Source organism: Amblyomma mixtum, chromosome 2, assembly GCF_055824585.1.
Source record: "Amblyomma mixtum isolate Tamu chromosome 2, ASM5582458v1, whole genome shotgun sequence".
In the NCBI taxonomy this organism is placed as follows: domain Eukaryota; kingdom Metazoa; phylum Arthropoda; class Arachnida; order Ixodida; family Ixodidae; genus Amblyomma; species Amblyomma mixtum.
The window spans coordinates 183,816,876-183,832,955 of NC_143013.1; the positions used below are offsets into that span (position 1 = coordinate 183,816,876).

General features: G+C 45.6%; 1 protein-coding gene across 3 annotated transcripts in view; it reads left to right on the forward strand.

The window, feature by feature from the left end:
- LOC149361784 (monocarboxylate transporter 12-like) overlaps positions 1–16,080 on the forward strand; it is a 52,515-nt gene that overhangs the window by 9,215 nt on the left and 27,220 nt on the right. The window contains exons 1-2 of one of the 3 annotated variants that reach the window (XM_089572818.1): positions 5,179–5,323; positions 13,115–13,241. The gene's annotated coding sequence lies outside the window, so the exon portion shown is untranslated. Of the gene's footprint in view, positions 1–5,178; positions 5,324–12,670; positions 12,815–13,114; positions 13,242–16,080 lie in introns of those variants that run through there. The other 2 variants (XM_089572817.1, XM_089572819.1) reach the window with 2 other exon arrangements.

Here is a 16,080-nt window from a genome sequence, read left to right on the forward strand (position 1 = left end):
CCTTTTTTTTTTTGACAAGAACCACAGGCGATGCCCACGGACTGGTGGACGGCTGAATGACATCGTCTGCAAGCATCTCGGCAATCTGATTCTGAATGGCTTCTCTCTCCACCGGGGAAACACGATAGGGGCGCTGGCAGACGGGTCGCGTAGTCGCATCAGTGATGATAAGATGCTTGGCGAGTGGAGTTCGGCCGACCTTCGAGCACGTAGCGAAACAGTCCGCAAAGTCTGCCAAGAGCTCCGACAGAAGATCCGTCTGAACCGACGGCAGGGCAAGATTTATTCTGAAGGACTGAAGAACGTGATGTGGGCCAGCATGCTCCGGAGTGGGTCCTCCCACGGTGCACAAACCTGGAACCTCAGCAACGTCGTGGAGGAAGGCAATAGCCATGCCTTTGGCCAGGTGCTGATGTTCGTTGGAAAAGTTAGTCAGGAGGACGTGGGTGCGGCCGTCACGTAGTTGGACGAGACCTCGTACAACGGCAATTGGGCTATGGCTGTCCGCTAGGCCCTCGTAGTCGTGAAAGAGGTCATTTCGCACGAGCACCAGAACACTGCACCGCGGCGGCACCGTAACTTCGGTCTCGACAATGCGCAGGGCGTTGCTGCAGGGATCGCGGGAGTCAAAGCGCGCCACGGCCTGTTTGGTCTAGAACGTGACTCGTGCCTCCTGAAAGTCAATCACAGCGCCGTTCGACTGCAGGAAGTCGGTCCCCAGAATCAAGTCTCTTGAACACTCGGGGTGTACAACAAATTCACCAACGTACGTGAAACCACTAATCCCAACTCTAGTCGTGCACTTGGCCACAGGGGAAATTAGGTGGCCACCAGCGGTGCGAATGGGGGTCCTCGTCCACGGTGTCAGAACCTTCTTGAGTTCCCGAGCAAAGGCACGGCTCATAACCGAATAATCAGCACCGGTATCGAGCAGCGCGGTAATCTGAGTGCCATCAAGTGTCACACGCAAATCGGATGCAGCGTATCTGATACTCTCGCTGTCTCTCTCTGTCGAGGTATCGTCGGCTCGAGGGTTGCACGATGGAGGATCTTGACACGTCCCGATGTCAGCGGCCTTGCCTCCAGAGGTCGCTGGTGTTAGTTTTCCCGGCGCGGACTCGGCGAGCGACGGCCAGCAGAGCTACTCTGGCGGCCAGGGCTGGAAGAGCGATAACGGAGAGGTGAAGGCGAACGGGACTCGCGCCTTTCAGAGTAGACAGGGTTCTGGCGTGCCCAGAGATGCTGCGCAATCTCATGCGGTCGTTCGCCGTTCTGAGGGCAAGGTCGTCGGGATGGAAACCGCGAAGGCCCACTTGGCGGTACGGACACGCTCGGTAGAGGTGACCGGGCTGCCCACAGTGGTAGCAAAGAGGCCTGCGGTCCGGTGTTCGCCACAAATCCGACTTGCGAGGGCGTGGACCAGCTGTAGCAGATGTGGTGGCGGAATATGCGGCGATGTTACACACGGGCGTCGTAGGGGTCATGCCGTAGCCAGGCATGTTTGCGTGACACGTACCGTTGTTGGTCACGCCAGGCGTCGTGGTAATGGGACCGTATTCAGTAGTGCGACGTACAACAGATGCGTACGTAGGTCTCTCATCGAACGGGGGCGGTGCTTCGGGGACAGGAGGCGCCTGCGAAACCTGTCGCACCTCGTCCCTGACGACTTCGGTCAGCGCTGCCAGCGGCACAGGTGGTGCAACCTGGGGCAGATGGATTAAGTTCCTCCCGGACAACTGAGCGAATTAGTTCGCGCAGTGTGTGTGCACTGCCGCCGAGACACGACGAAAAGCCTTCGGGCACCATGCGGTTGATGTCGCGGTTGTACTGGCAAGCCCGTTGCTGCAGCGTCGTCTCCATCGTGGTCCCCTCGGTTATAAATTCCGCCACCGTGCGGGGTGGGCTGCGCAAGAGGCCCTCGAACAGCTCCTGCTTAACCCCACGCATGAGATGGCGCAGCTTCTTCTCCTCTGTTATGTTGGGGTCGGCGCGCATGAAGAGACGGGCCATATCTTCGGTATACATGCGCACACTTTCGTTCGTGTGCTGATTTCGGGAGTGCAGCGCAGCTTCAGCCTTCTCCCGGCGGTCAGCGTTGGGGAACGTGGCCAGGAGACTCCGGCAAAACGCCTCCCAGGTGGGAAGGGTAGCCTCGTGGTTCTCAAACCACGTCCTGGCAGACTCTTCAAGGGCAAAGTAGACGTTTTTTAGCTTGCGCTCATCGCACCAACCGTTGTAGCGTGCCACCCGCTCGAACGTCTCCAGCCAATCCTCAGCGTCTTCGAACACGTCACCGTGAAAAGATGGTGGTGTTCGCGGTGGGTGGCAAAGGATCGGCGTCAGGGGCCTGGTGTCAGCGGCCATGGCAGTTGGACTCGACGGTAGAAGCTGGATCGGCGACGGGGGCCTGGTGTCAGTGGCCATGTCAGTTGGGCTCGACGGTCGAGGTTGCGTCGTCCTTGCTGGCGGGGGAAGGAGCCCAAATTCAGGCGACTCTCCGCGGAGACGGCGGCTGGGTCGCTGGTGAGCCGGTGTGAGGCCCATAGTGACGCTGTACGGAGTGCGCGGGTCGGGAAGCGTACCCAGCACTGCTCCACCAAACTGTAGCGTGCAACGCGAATAGAACACCGGCGCAGAGACGAAAAACCTGCGGCGGTCCCTCAGTGGTTCGAGCGCGCGCGCGACAGACCATCAACTTCTTCCTCTACTAGCGCATGCACTACTTCTGTCTCTTCGAAGGCATGTATCAATATATATATATATATATATATATATATATATATATATATATATATATATATATATATATATATATAAGGGAAGGGGTATGAGGGGCTCGTTATAAATATGAAAGAAGCCAACAGCCACAGAAACCAAGGGGCACAGGGGGTTTTTAATCTATTTATTTATTTTGTGGTGTTGATCAATTTAGAATATTACTGAACATGTTATCGCTTAAAGCTAATTGATTAGAAAAGCAGAAGAAAAAACAACCACTGCCGCCGGTGGGATCCGAACCCACGACCTCCGAATTACGCGTCCGGTGCTCTACCTCTGAGCTACGGCGACGGCTGTCAAATCTTCTGCTTTCGGGGGTATTTTATGTTTACAAGTAACCTAACCTTGAGAGTGGTTGTTTTTTCTTCTGCTTTTCTAATCAATTAGCTTTAAGCGATAACATGTTCAGTAAATTCTAAATTGATCAACACCACAAAATAAATAAATAGATTAAAAATCCCCTGTGCCCCTTGGTTTCTGTGGCTGTTGGCTTCTTTCATATATATATATATATATATATATATATATATATATATATATATATATATATATATATATATATATATATATATATTACTGATTGTACCAGACCAAATGTTCCCATGGGCGTGGGGCCTATTTGCATTTGAATTTCGTGAATAACTTTTCCCATGCATGTTAACGAAGGAGATACAGTGTGTTTCGCCTAATAGTTTACGCAATTTTTAAAAGTAGGCTTCTTGTATTAGAAGAGCGCCTTTTTCGTCATGGCATTGTCAGCGGTGTAGTACATCAGAATACAGCTAAGATATGCTAATTAACAGGATGGTTACCTAGTATTGAATAGTTAATTTTAATTCTTAGCGTTGTCCCCTAGCGAAAGCGTTTGGAATATACGTTTAGAATATATGATGGGATATTTGTATAGTATTTCAGACATATTTTGTATACATAAATGCACTAAAAATATTTTGGAAATAGGTTCCTGGAATTTCCTGCTTGATATTCGAAAGATATTTTTAAAATTTGCCAAATATATCTGACTTAAAGCATACTTCGAGCACGTTTCAAATACATGAAAAAATATGCATGCGGTTTCAGCATCTTGTGAATGTATTAAAAGTGTACTTTCTTAAATATTAAATGAATTCGTCCGAAGTTTGCAAAAATTTTAACAAACGGGCAGTCCTTTTAAAATGCATTTGGAGCACACTTAACAGCCGTAGAACGGTCTAGCGCTCGAAATCGCGTTTCGAGAAAAGGATTTTGCGCGATGGTAATGTGTTTGAAGCCTACTTTCTTAAAAACGCAATTAATTCTTCCAAACTAGAGAGAGAGAGACTGTTTAATGTAATACAGTGAATTTAGCCAGCGTTTAAATTACGCTGGCATGCTACTCTGCACAGGGAGGGGAATTTGGGAGATAAAGACAGAAGGAGAGCAGCGTGGAAGAGGTAAAAAAAAAACGAAGATAAAATGCGGCGATGAAATGGGTACTAAGGATGCAATGACGAGTATTGATGTAACCTATGGAATGATGGAGTGCATAGTCCGACAAACGGGCTGACGAAGTTCACTGCATGAAGAATGCATGAAGGTAACGTGCAAGTGAATTTAAAGCTTATCCAATGTCTTCCAATGTCAAAGAGATGCCAAATGTCTTTTAAATATGTAAATAGAAAGTTCATTGCAAGTCTCTGTTGCCTGAAGCAGGTTAAGGGACCTAAAACTTTGTCCATCGTTAGGGGAACTGGGCAGAGCTTCTGCATGCAAACTATACTTCAATGCTAACAAATGGCCAGTCCACGTAAGCATATTTGCTGCACACTTCAAGCTGTCGTTGAAGAATCTAATACTCGAAATCGAGTTTCGGGAAATAGAATTTGGATGTTGGCAACGTATTTAAAGTGTACATTGGTAAATGCGTAACCAATTCGTCGAAAAGTATACTTCAATTCTAACAAATGGGCTGTCCGCGAGAACATACTTGAATCACACTTCAAGCTACCATGGAACAACCTAGGGCTCGAAATGACGTTTAGGCAACAGTGAAAACTCTCTCTTTTCTCTTGTCCTTTCGTTTATGATAACTTCTAGCAGGAAGGAAATCACCGCTTATTTAAATTACGTGTGGTGAACGTGATAGCATGACACCGGCAAAGGCACCTTGGGTACTTCCGTGCCCGAAGATGCCAGCGAAAAGGAACCCGACTGCGAAGGCCGACCGGCTTCCTCAGACGCCCGTGTATTTGTTGGTGGACATTTCAACCCCTGACTTATGATTGACGTAAGTTTCGACTAGCAATTCGGTTCTAGACCGCCCCCAGATTCGAACGCGACCAGTACGGCACTTGTGCGACAGTTTTGGGGCCCACGGCCTTTGCGCGAATACCGCCTCACCGGGAGAGATAACATGACCTCTCTCGGAGGGTATATATAAGGCAAGCCAAGTATCGCACTCGTCGGAGCACTTGTTTGCTGCGCCACTTTCTCTCGGCATTTGCTGTGTGGAGACACCTTTTCCGCTTCAATTTCGTCACGGGTCTTTGCAACCTCTCGACCGATGGTAAGTACGCGTCTTCTCTGAGATGGGCTCCTTATGCTTATCGCTTATAACCTGATCAGTCATTACTTCTGCTGTTGACAACATTAACCCGTCTCATCCGGTGAAGCCGACTAGTAGCCCTTTTTTAAGCCAAAGTGAGCATACAATATGTTGAATGTAATAACTGTATATTTTTGATCTGTTTTCATGTAATCTAATCTATTTATTGTATATTTTAGTATATATTGGCTGCATTATATAATATACTAAGCGGGCAAAAGTGTAGTTTTGACGTGTTTGTAAGAACGTTCAAAATATTAATTCTAGTATGCATAGAAAGCGCACGTATGGCAGTTTAAGCATAGGGACAAAAAATACGCAATAAATATCAAATCAATACTATATGTTCGAAATGCATTTTTAGCACCTCCTTTCTTCTCTAAGTGTAGGCTCTTTAATTACTGAGTCGTGTGTAGCCAACAGTAAGTTATATCCCTACCATTTTTTAGAGTTTCGAAAACGCGGTTACCATCGGAGCTCCTGTTTTGGCTACATCGCGCCAAAATATATGCGCTTTCGAGAAGCTTACAGGCAAAGAAACCTCTCCAGTGCACACAACTCGTCGAAATAGTAAGATTTGCTCCGCCACAGAGCCGGAGGTCACCGCGTTTTAGAAATTCCAAAAGCTCATACGGATATTACTTACGGGGGGGCTACACCCCTCCCGGTTACTAAGGTGAGTAACGGTAATAATTAAAAACGTAATTATTCAGTATTAGTTAACCAGACCTTTAGTTAGCACATCTTAGCTTTAATCTGGTGAGCTACACGGCTGAGAATGCTATGCAAAAAAAAAGCTGCCTTCTTGGTCAAAAAGCATATTTTTAAAAATTGTTTAAAATCTTAGTTGAAATGCCCCGTAGACGTGCTTCTGTTTCCGCGTGCCCTATTTTGTTAACGTCGTTTTTTTGTTTTTGCAGTTGTAGCAGAAACGGCAAATCGAATCGCTGAAAAATTCGTCTTAGATCATAATAAAGGGAGCTGCGGTATGCTCTTATTACGTCCTGCATATAGCGCGTACATCGACGCTGTATTCGTGAGATATTTTAGGAGGCCTGTTAGCAGCTGGTTTGTGCGGCGCGCAGCCTGCAGCATGAGCTGTTTTTTTTTCGTCTAGGCGGAATAATTTCTATGCGACGGAGACTTTAAGGGGCCTCGTAAATGCGCTGTAGACATTTATGAAGTAAAAAAGGGAGAAACTTTCATTCCTACTAGGCGATCTTCTCCCTGATGGGTGCCATGTAGAGGCGGCCCACTTCCGAATTTTGTGAACAAAGAAAAAGAGATTTTGTCCTGATGTCACGTCTTACTGCGGTCACGTATTGCGGTTTGCAGGCACAGTGCACACATTCATAACTAATTACACAATGCGGATGTCATCGAACGCATTAGTGAACAGCAGAATTGAAATTCAAACCATGGGCCACTCGGTGTGAAGCAAGCCCACTGGCTGCTACATCCCCAGCGACATCCTGAAGGACGTTGTTATTTGTTGTAGATATGTATTCTGGCACTGAAATATGACGTGAATGTGCGAGACCGAAACGTGTGAGCACCTTTCGAGCGCTACCTTACAACTAATCCCATCGTGGCAGCGACTTGTTATATACCCTGCGTCAGGTTTCCCCAATCACGTAAGTTATAAACGTGTTAGTGGTCCTTGATCGCTTGCTTTTAGAAAGGCGGGTGTGCGCATCGTCCTATGGCGGGTAACTGTCTTCCTCTCCTGATTTCCCTGATGCATGTGGAAGCGTAAATAAGTCAAAACTTGGCTCATATCCATTCCGTCTTTCTGACATCACTTGGCAGAAAAACACGCATAACAATTTTTTTGCGTCAGCTGCTTGGGACCGCGTTGCTCTTCGGTAGTGCGCAAAACTCTCGACATATTGCATTCATTGATGAGCGCGCCAGGATAGTCATTGAAACATGTGCACAATTTTTCATAAAACTGCTGAAAGAAATACTACAACAGTGAAAGTAAAACTAAAAGGACATGTGTGACCTGCCGTCAGGCGCAGCGATCTTTTCCGCCGATATAGTTTGCAGACGAGTGCGTTTCACAATTTCTTTGACGGAGGTCTGCTTTAAAAAGTGGCTTCTTGAACGCTGCGACTCACGATTACCAATGCTTCCAGAACCGTGCGTAATGCCGCATTCAGGCAGACGCTAAAGCAGCAACTAAAGCCGTCTTCGCTGTGATTATCAGGATGCGTTATACAAGTGGAGCTTGAAATTGGCAAAAAGTGATTCCGCTCGGGTTGAATATTACAAGCGAGCCGGTCTTGGACAGTTCTTTTCAGTCATCAATCCCCCCCCCCCCCCCCCCCCCCCCAAGTTAACTCAGTTGCTCCGGCATTCTGTGACCCTGAAAGAGTTCGACGAATGTGATCCTGGCGCCGCGCAGAAATTTTTATTGAGGCTAAATGGAAAACATGTTTATAAGCTCTGGTGAAAAAAAAAATACAGACGCTCGCAACTAGTTTTGTGCCCTCGACTACACGAACGCGATTAAAATTCTGGTCACACATGGAAGACTCTTGATGAATGTTTAAGCGCTTCTGAAGTGTTGCAACTGAAGCGCATCGAAGTTTAATAACTGGCCTACAGGAAGGCACGCAGTTTCCTCTTATTCTCAAGGCGACCACTTTTAATGGCGCACACACTTCAGAGCGAAGGGGAAAATTTGTTCGAGCCTTTTAGAGAGAAATAGCCTTTGAAGGCCTATATGCCGCAGTAATGGGCACGTACGTCGGCCACAGCAGATATATTACATACTTGAGCTACAGCCAATTATATATGGACAAAACCATGCATTAAACCACGGTATGCACGTACTCTTCTGCGGCTGTTATGGTTAGCTGTGTGTCCCGACTACAGTAGCGTTACACTTTTGATTTATCCCGAGGTTCAAAACTGCCCATTGTGCTCTCCTACATTAGGATGATAAAAAATCAGTACCATTCAGCCATATATACACATTTCACTATGGCCTCAATGCAATGCAGAACTCATTCAGACGCGTAAAGGCTTTGTTACCAAAGATAAACCTTAATATGTTCTCGCCATTGATTCGTACAAGACTACCCTCAGTGTCGAAACGCTTGCCCCTTGTGCAACTGCTTGCATAATTTTGGACGTTGTCATGGGTGTATCCATGTCGTGTTATAATAAATTTTCTATAATGATGTATACGGATATTAAATCAGTTTTAAAATTGCATACACTATCTGAAGACCACTCCACGGAGTTTAAAGAAAATGTTGCTTGTGCCACAGCTAGAACAGGTGCACGTGCAGGCAAATACAGTTGTAATGACTCAGACGTCACTGGAAGCCGCAGTAAATATGTATATGTATGCAAATATGTAAATACGCGAGTCCGGTTAGTAAAGTCCTGTTAGCAAATACCTTTTGGGCAACGGATAATAAGCTGGTTGATCTGTAATTCTGCAAGTCATCGACGTCTCCTTTCTAGTGAATTAAGATAATATTAGCGTTTTTCCAAGCTCTTCTTGCGCTCGAGGTCATAAGGCATTGCGTATACAGAGTGGCTAGTTTTTCTAGCGTAATCTCTCCTCCGACCATCAACACCTCAGCTCCTCACCAGCTGCTTTCCGTCTTTGCATTGCTCCTAAGGCTTTCTTTACTTACTCCTTCGTTACTGGGCGGATGTCTCATTGCTGTGTTCTACTGCCTTTCTAATTAACATTCTCATTGCATTGGATACTGTATAGATTTGTGTAGAACTCTCCGGCTATTTTGACTATCGTATCCATATTTCTAACGGCATTTCCCTCTTTTTCTCATAGCTTATATGTATGGTTTTTACCATTGTCTAGTTTTCTCTTTACTGCTTTTAGACTATGTCCGTTCGGTACAACATGCTCGATTTGCTCCATATTAAACTCTCTTACGTCGGCTACCTTAAGCTTATTTATTAACTTTAATAGCTCTGCCAGTTCTATTATGAGTGTAGGGTAAGGCGCTTTCATGCTTTAGAATTTCTTAACAAGAATTTTGGGCTCCTGAGGTAGCTTGCTGTTATCGTGTCGAACCATCCTACCGCCTAATCTACGGCGCACTCGGTACGGATAGCTGTGGAATTGTCGTTAATTGTTTCAACATTACGGTCGTCTGCTTCAATTAATGCAGAGAATCTGTTCTACAATGAGGCCTGAATCATTCTCCTTTCCCACTTAATGCTAACTAGTTAATAGCCTTCTGCTTCACTAGAGTCCCCCTTTTCCCCTTAGAATCTAAGCTAATAAGAGACCTTACCATTCTGTGGTCGCTACAACGAACCTTTCCGAGGACCTCCACTTCCTGTAGAAGCCAGGGTGAGCGCACAGTATTAAATCTATTTAATTTTTAGTCTCATTTTGGCGGATCTTCCTCGTCCACTTCCGGTTTCCTTTTTTTGCGGAAGAAGGTACGACATGTCTTTATTGCCCTGCAATGCCCTGAGACCGTGCTGTAAAGGCCGGAATACATGGAGCATTTTTGCAGTGACAAGTGTGCGGATTTTGCCAGAAGGCGCGCACTCGAGGACCGGCGTCGATAAAAACGCCCCCCGACCCAGATCTGGTTCCGCCAGATATTGAAGCGCGGCTTCCGGTGAGACCGGAAGCGGCAGCTGAAGCGAGCTAATAGCAGCGCAGAAAGCTCATTCTTTCGGTTTGAGTCCCTCTGCCTACCTCCTTGCTCTGCCTGGCCTGCCGTCACCAGCAGGGCAGCCATGGCCGTAGAGCGAAGCAGTGATTTTGGCATGGAAATGTTACTATCCTGAAAATAAACGCCACATCAGGCATGAAAGGTCGTTTTTTTTTTTAGAACACGGCCGAATCTTTGATCTAAATGCCTGCATTTCATTCCTGAAGCGAATGTGTCCAAGAAAACTGCAGGTGGGGGCGTGCGCGGCTGAGCTGGTGCCCAAAGGTACGCGACGCCATGCATTCGAGCACGCAAAATTTTTATAGACACTTATGGATGCGTGCTTAAGCAAGTACATTGGTGTCGAAGTGAACACTTGCGTGGTTTTAACAGAAGAGTCAGCGTCGCGCTGCTCTCACAGACCTTATTGCTCAATGGTATTTGCCTCTTGTCGATCACAATTGCTGTCGTGTCGAGAGATACGCGGCGGCGTGCCGCCGCTTCTTCGATGCGTGTATATACAGCCGGGCGTCGCGCCACCATGACGTTTTCTGCCACGCGAATAACGTAGAAAAAAAAGTAGCATATATTCCAGGCCTAAGATTGTAAAATTTACAGGAAATACTGACGACGGAAAGCGTCAAAACTGCGGAGCTGTTCAGATTTATCTGTTCATAAAGATAACAAAATAACCAGTGCCTTGCTTAGTGCGATAAGGAAAATTCCACAACGTGCAGTTCTCTTGTGCGCTTGTCATTTTTACAGCATTGTCTCCCGGACAACTGGTCATTCCGGCAGATTACGCAAACTAAGCCCCATGTTTCGTGTCACTGAAGGGCTATCTTCCCAATTAAACTGCCGCGTGTGACTTCCAAAGACAGCTTTTGATATGCGACTTCGGCTGCAGCAAAAGCAAATTTGTGCTTGAAAGAAAAACGAATGCGCGAAAAAAAAGAACGCACTCATCAGCCTGACGGTGCTGGGAGGGCTCCTCACTATAAGTTCACTTTTGTCTGGCAACGCAACGAGGCGGCGATAGCAAGGCCTGGTCTTACTTTTCTTTGAAATTCCACGTGCCAGACACGGTCCTTGCGATGTTAAGGGAGGAAAACAACGAACAGGTAGCCGTCATCACTAAACGCTGCCGTTTGATATTATCATGCTCTAAAGCTATTGACGCACAGCCAGCATAAACGCGCGAAGATAATTTGCATGCGTTTACGGGAGCTTGAAAGAGTGGTGAGCCAGGGCAAAAGTTTGCCCCTACCCATGCGATCGCCGGAGCCTGCGAGTGCGCTTAGCTGAAGAGAAAGAGGAGAAGAATGTGGGTGCCAGGAGCACAGCCACAGACGTTAACTGGCCGTTACCCGAGTGGGGCAAAGCGCTTACCACGTCAGCACATCAGGGGTTTGCGAAACCATGCCGCGTTATTACTTCATACTTCGGAGATAACTATGGTGCGTTGGCTAACCGGCCACTTGCAGTAGGAGGCGGGAAGCGTTGTGGCGGGAGCCACGGCTTCTCGCTCGGACTGCTTCTAAAGAGGGTAGCAAGCCCGTGTGTGCCTCATATCAGTGACGTCAATCAGGGCGTCATTAAGACTTAGGAGCCTTTGTATGATGGTCTAATAATTTTTCTTTATTGAGCTGTGGAGGGTGTGGCAATGGAATCATTCTCGTTTACTTTTGTGGGAGGATAGCGGAAACCACTGTATGGAGGCTTTGCAAGCTAAAAACTTGAGAGCGTACAAAGAACGAATAAATTATTCTAGGGAACCGGATTTCTGTGGCCCTCAAATTACAAGAAATGTGTCTAATTATCCAGAAATGATGAGCGACTCTGTTCTGCTCCTGTGTAACACGAACTTCTTCCACACAGTGGGTCTGTTGCACCCCTCACGAACACGGGGCAATTCAAACTGTACATAAAAACGTCCCCACTAAAGCAATATTAATTGGCATTCCCAAGCGCACTACAAATTAGCAATCACTTTGATAGAAAAGTACGCCACTTTATTCTGTGTTTTAGTTAGCTTGAAAACGCAATAAAAACGCAGAATTTCAGTCGATAACTGCGGCCAGGAAGCAGAAAGAGCGTGCCATCGCAGTCAATATGAACGACACCGCGTGAGCACCAGGGCAGGCGCTAGCGCCGTGTAGGTCATACTGAGCGCGATAGTACGTTAGTGAGAGGAGTGCGTCACATTTGCAAGCGGTTTCGGGAGCGTATGGTACAACCACTGCTATAACTGTAGCCCAAAATTGTAGATCATATCGCTGCAGAACGGAAAATACCCAGGACCGTCCGAGCACAAACCCAAAAGCTTTTTTCACCCTAAGCACTTAACTACACTTCTCTACTGAATACTAGCGACTGTCCAACGGCATACCCTAGTCAGAAAATCACGTTCCTGGATGTGAAGCAGCAGAAAAAGAGGAAACACGCCAGCAGAGCTGAAAAGGAAAAGATATGCGCTATGCTACCCTCGTATGCGCACCTGTACGTGACTGAGATGCTGTATTGCTGATGATTACTTCGAAGGGCATCTAGGTTACGCGCACCACATACGAGAGCAGTAAGCAGACATGTTCGACTTTGCGTAAAGTGCGCCGAACGCGGAAAAAGCTATCGGTGAACAGAGAGAGGGCGGAAATAAAGAGTGAGGGTAAGTAGAAGCGTGCGCTTAAAGTCCATGCGACTGAAACAGTCGTTGGCAAAGCAGTTGGGCGTGCAGCCAACCCCACTCCTTATCTCGTGTCGCATTGACGACCGCCACGGAACGAGGACGCAGTGCTATCAGGTGCTACCCGTTTATTATTCCCTGCAATCTCTGCTTCACCGCATTTTACACGCGAGACGACGAAAAAAGACCTGCCCAAGATACACAGTTCCGCACCGCATCTGGAGAGCTCGTCGACTGACCTGCCGTCACGAAACTGTTTCGCGGGGGACAGTACGAGTGCTTTGTGCATTGTCTCCCATGCGAGGGTTAACGCTCTTTGGAAAATTTCAAGCGATCGGACAGTTTGCCCGTTGGATCGACGTTGGCATGATATTGTCAGTGAAGCGTAGGGACCTATACATGTATGTCTGTGTTCAGGTGCGACTAGGACATGTGAGCGGGCTTGGATTCGAGGCACCGGCATACTGCATTGCCTGGCAGCCAATGGAAGAAATCCTGCAGAGGACCGGGTGAGCCGGGACCGGAGAATCTCCTGCCGAATCAGGTAAGTTGCTCGTTGCTAGTCGCAGCACCCTTTCTCTTAGCGGCAGTGAATGTGCTGTAGGTGTAAGATGAATTTGTTCTCAAAATAACTGTCTACCTCATCTATGAAACGTGACAGCTCGCAACTCGTAATGCCTTACGGGTAAAATATCCCAGAGCACCGAGAGAACAGGACTCAGAACACCTCACAACAATTACTGTGGAGTTCTCAGAAAAATATGCCACTCAATTCGGCCACCATGAACGTTCAGTGGACAATATATAAATTTATAGCTGATGTACTGGGTAGCTCATCCAGAAGGCACTATCATCTTATTCAGCGGAAACGACAGGATAACCGAAAAGAAGATTAAAACGGCGGCTACTCAGAAATGCTTCGCCAAGGGTTTAATCATGCCATATACATATTTTACTGTTGTTCCCGTACAACAATTTCGTCAAATGTTTTCATCAGTTTGTCGATGTCCTCATCAGTGCTTTTGATATGATGTGCCTTGATTTTCGTTGTGCTTTAAGTTAAAATGCATTCAGTTTTTATTTATTGATGTGAAAAATTCATTCGGTGAATTTACCCTGTGCTGCCAAACGCCGTCAGTAAGGGGGCAGTCGTCCCGTCGAGCTTCTCTCCGAAGCTGCTTTTTCGCGGCTGCTCCTTTCCTTATAAAAGGGGAAAAATTTATTATTATTATTATTATTATTATTATTATCATTATTATTATTATTATTATTATTATTATTATTATTATTATTATTATTATTATTATTATTATTATTATTATTATTATTATTATCATTATTATTATTATTATTATTATTCAATTGTTCAATTGTTCCTTTTCACATCAAAAAAAATATTGCGCATGCTCTGGTGTACAGCATTCTCCGATATGGAATTACTATTTTTACTTTTTGCTCAGCCAGATGGCAAAACAGAGTTGACACTTTATTAAGAAACATACTGACAAATATAGCATATAACGCCCCCTTTTCTGTATCCGATAACATTTTCACAGCCCTTGGTCTTTCATCCTTTCGAACGCTTTTTCTACAGACTGTAGTGGTACGGCATTTCTGGGACAGCAAATTCAAAGTGCATCATGTAGCTTCCCGAAGCCCACGTAGTACCATTCGTTTTAAGGTACCGCGCTCCTCAACAAAGTATGGAGAAGCCAGGCGCTGTGTTTATGTTCCCCAAATTTTTAATGATTTGCCAGAGGAGGTGCTTTCCGCAACATCAAAAAAAAGCATTAAAAATCATGGTTCAGTCATTGTAACACGGTTCTTATTTGTCTAAATTTTCATGATCAGGCACGAAGTGTTAAATTGCTATTGTGTTAACGTAGGCTCTTGCAGTTTATTTTTATCTCTTGTTGATGTCAGTTACCTGAACTGTTAAACCTTGATCACAAGTCATTTCGTGTTATTGTTTTGATATGTTGTGTTAACATTATGCTCATATTTCATGTTTGTATTGCACGTCCGCCTGCCGACTTTGCCGGGCCTAGTCCCTCAAGCCATTAGAGGCTTTGACAGGCCCGTTTCTCTATTCTGTATTTACTATGTGAAATAAACGATATTATTATTATTATCATTATTATTATTATTAATATTATTATTATCATTATTCTTATTATTATGACTATAGTCGATCAAGGCAAATTAGACAATCTAATTAGGAACTTTTACTGGTCGGCATTATGTAGGTCTAATCCCCCCGATTTAGTTTATTCTTTGTTCTGCCAAAAATTAAATATGTTTGAACAAGCTTCGAAGCGGGTCACCCGCAAAAACCAAAGACGTAAACATAGCTGGTTTAATGCAGCAATTATGAAGGCAATTTTGTACAAGGATTGGCTATGGAAACGGTGTAAACGTGTCCCTAAAAATCATGAACGGCGTATCGACTACAGAGCCGCAAGAAATAGAGCTGTTTTGCGCTTACTCGTTCTGCTAAACGGCAGTAATATCGTCAGAAATTTAAACTAGCTGCCAAAAATCCGGCAAAACCTGGTCGCTGTTGAATAGTTTAAGGGGCGTTGACAGAAATGAGTCATCTATCAGTAAAATTTTCGCGGGTAGTTCCCAGTTCCCAAAAAAACGCTGAATGTTTCAACAAGCACTTCGCGAGTGTATCTCAGCCCAATTCATCCTTGCCACAAGATAGGTGTTCATTGACACGTACCATATCTGCGTCCGCCTTTTTACCAAAACTGTCACCAGTAGACCTGGAGCGCATAATCTTCAGCTTCAAACGTAACAAGCCACCTGGCCTTGATGGCATTGCAGCGTCTCTACTTCAAAGAAATTATGGAAATCTTGAGAATATCCTCCTTTTTATCCTTAACGAATTCTTTGAGAATGCCGCAATACCCAACATGTTAAAAACAGCGATTGTGAGACCAATACACAAAGGTGGCACGAGAGAGAACCTTGAGAAATATAGACCAATATCCGTTTTGCCAGTACTTTCACAGATTTTCGAAAAAAATTATTTTAGAGCGCATGACATCTTTTGTGAAAAAATTTTCTATTCTGTCTGACCGACAGATCGGTTTCATCGAAGGTCGTGGAACGCTTTCACTTCTCGAAGAATTTGCAGATGGATTGTATACAACTTTTCATTACAATCTGCATGTGGCTTGTTTCTAGATATCGGCAAGGCATTTGTCACAATATATCTTAAAATGTTGTTGCAAAAATTATACCTGCTTGGATTTAGGGGACCATTTCATGACCTATTGAGTAGTTATTTAGAAGATCGCTCACAAGTCGTAGCCCTTGATTACACCACAGCCGTTAGCAGCCGTCAGATGTTGGGGGCTGGGGTTCCTCAAGGGTCT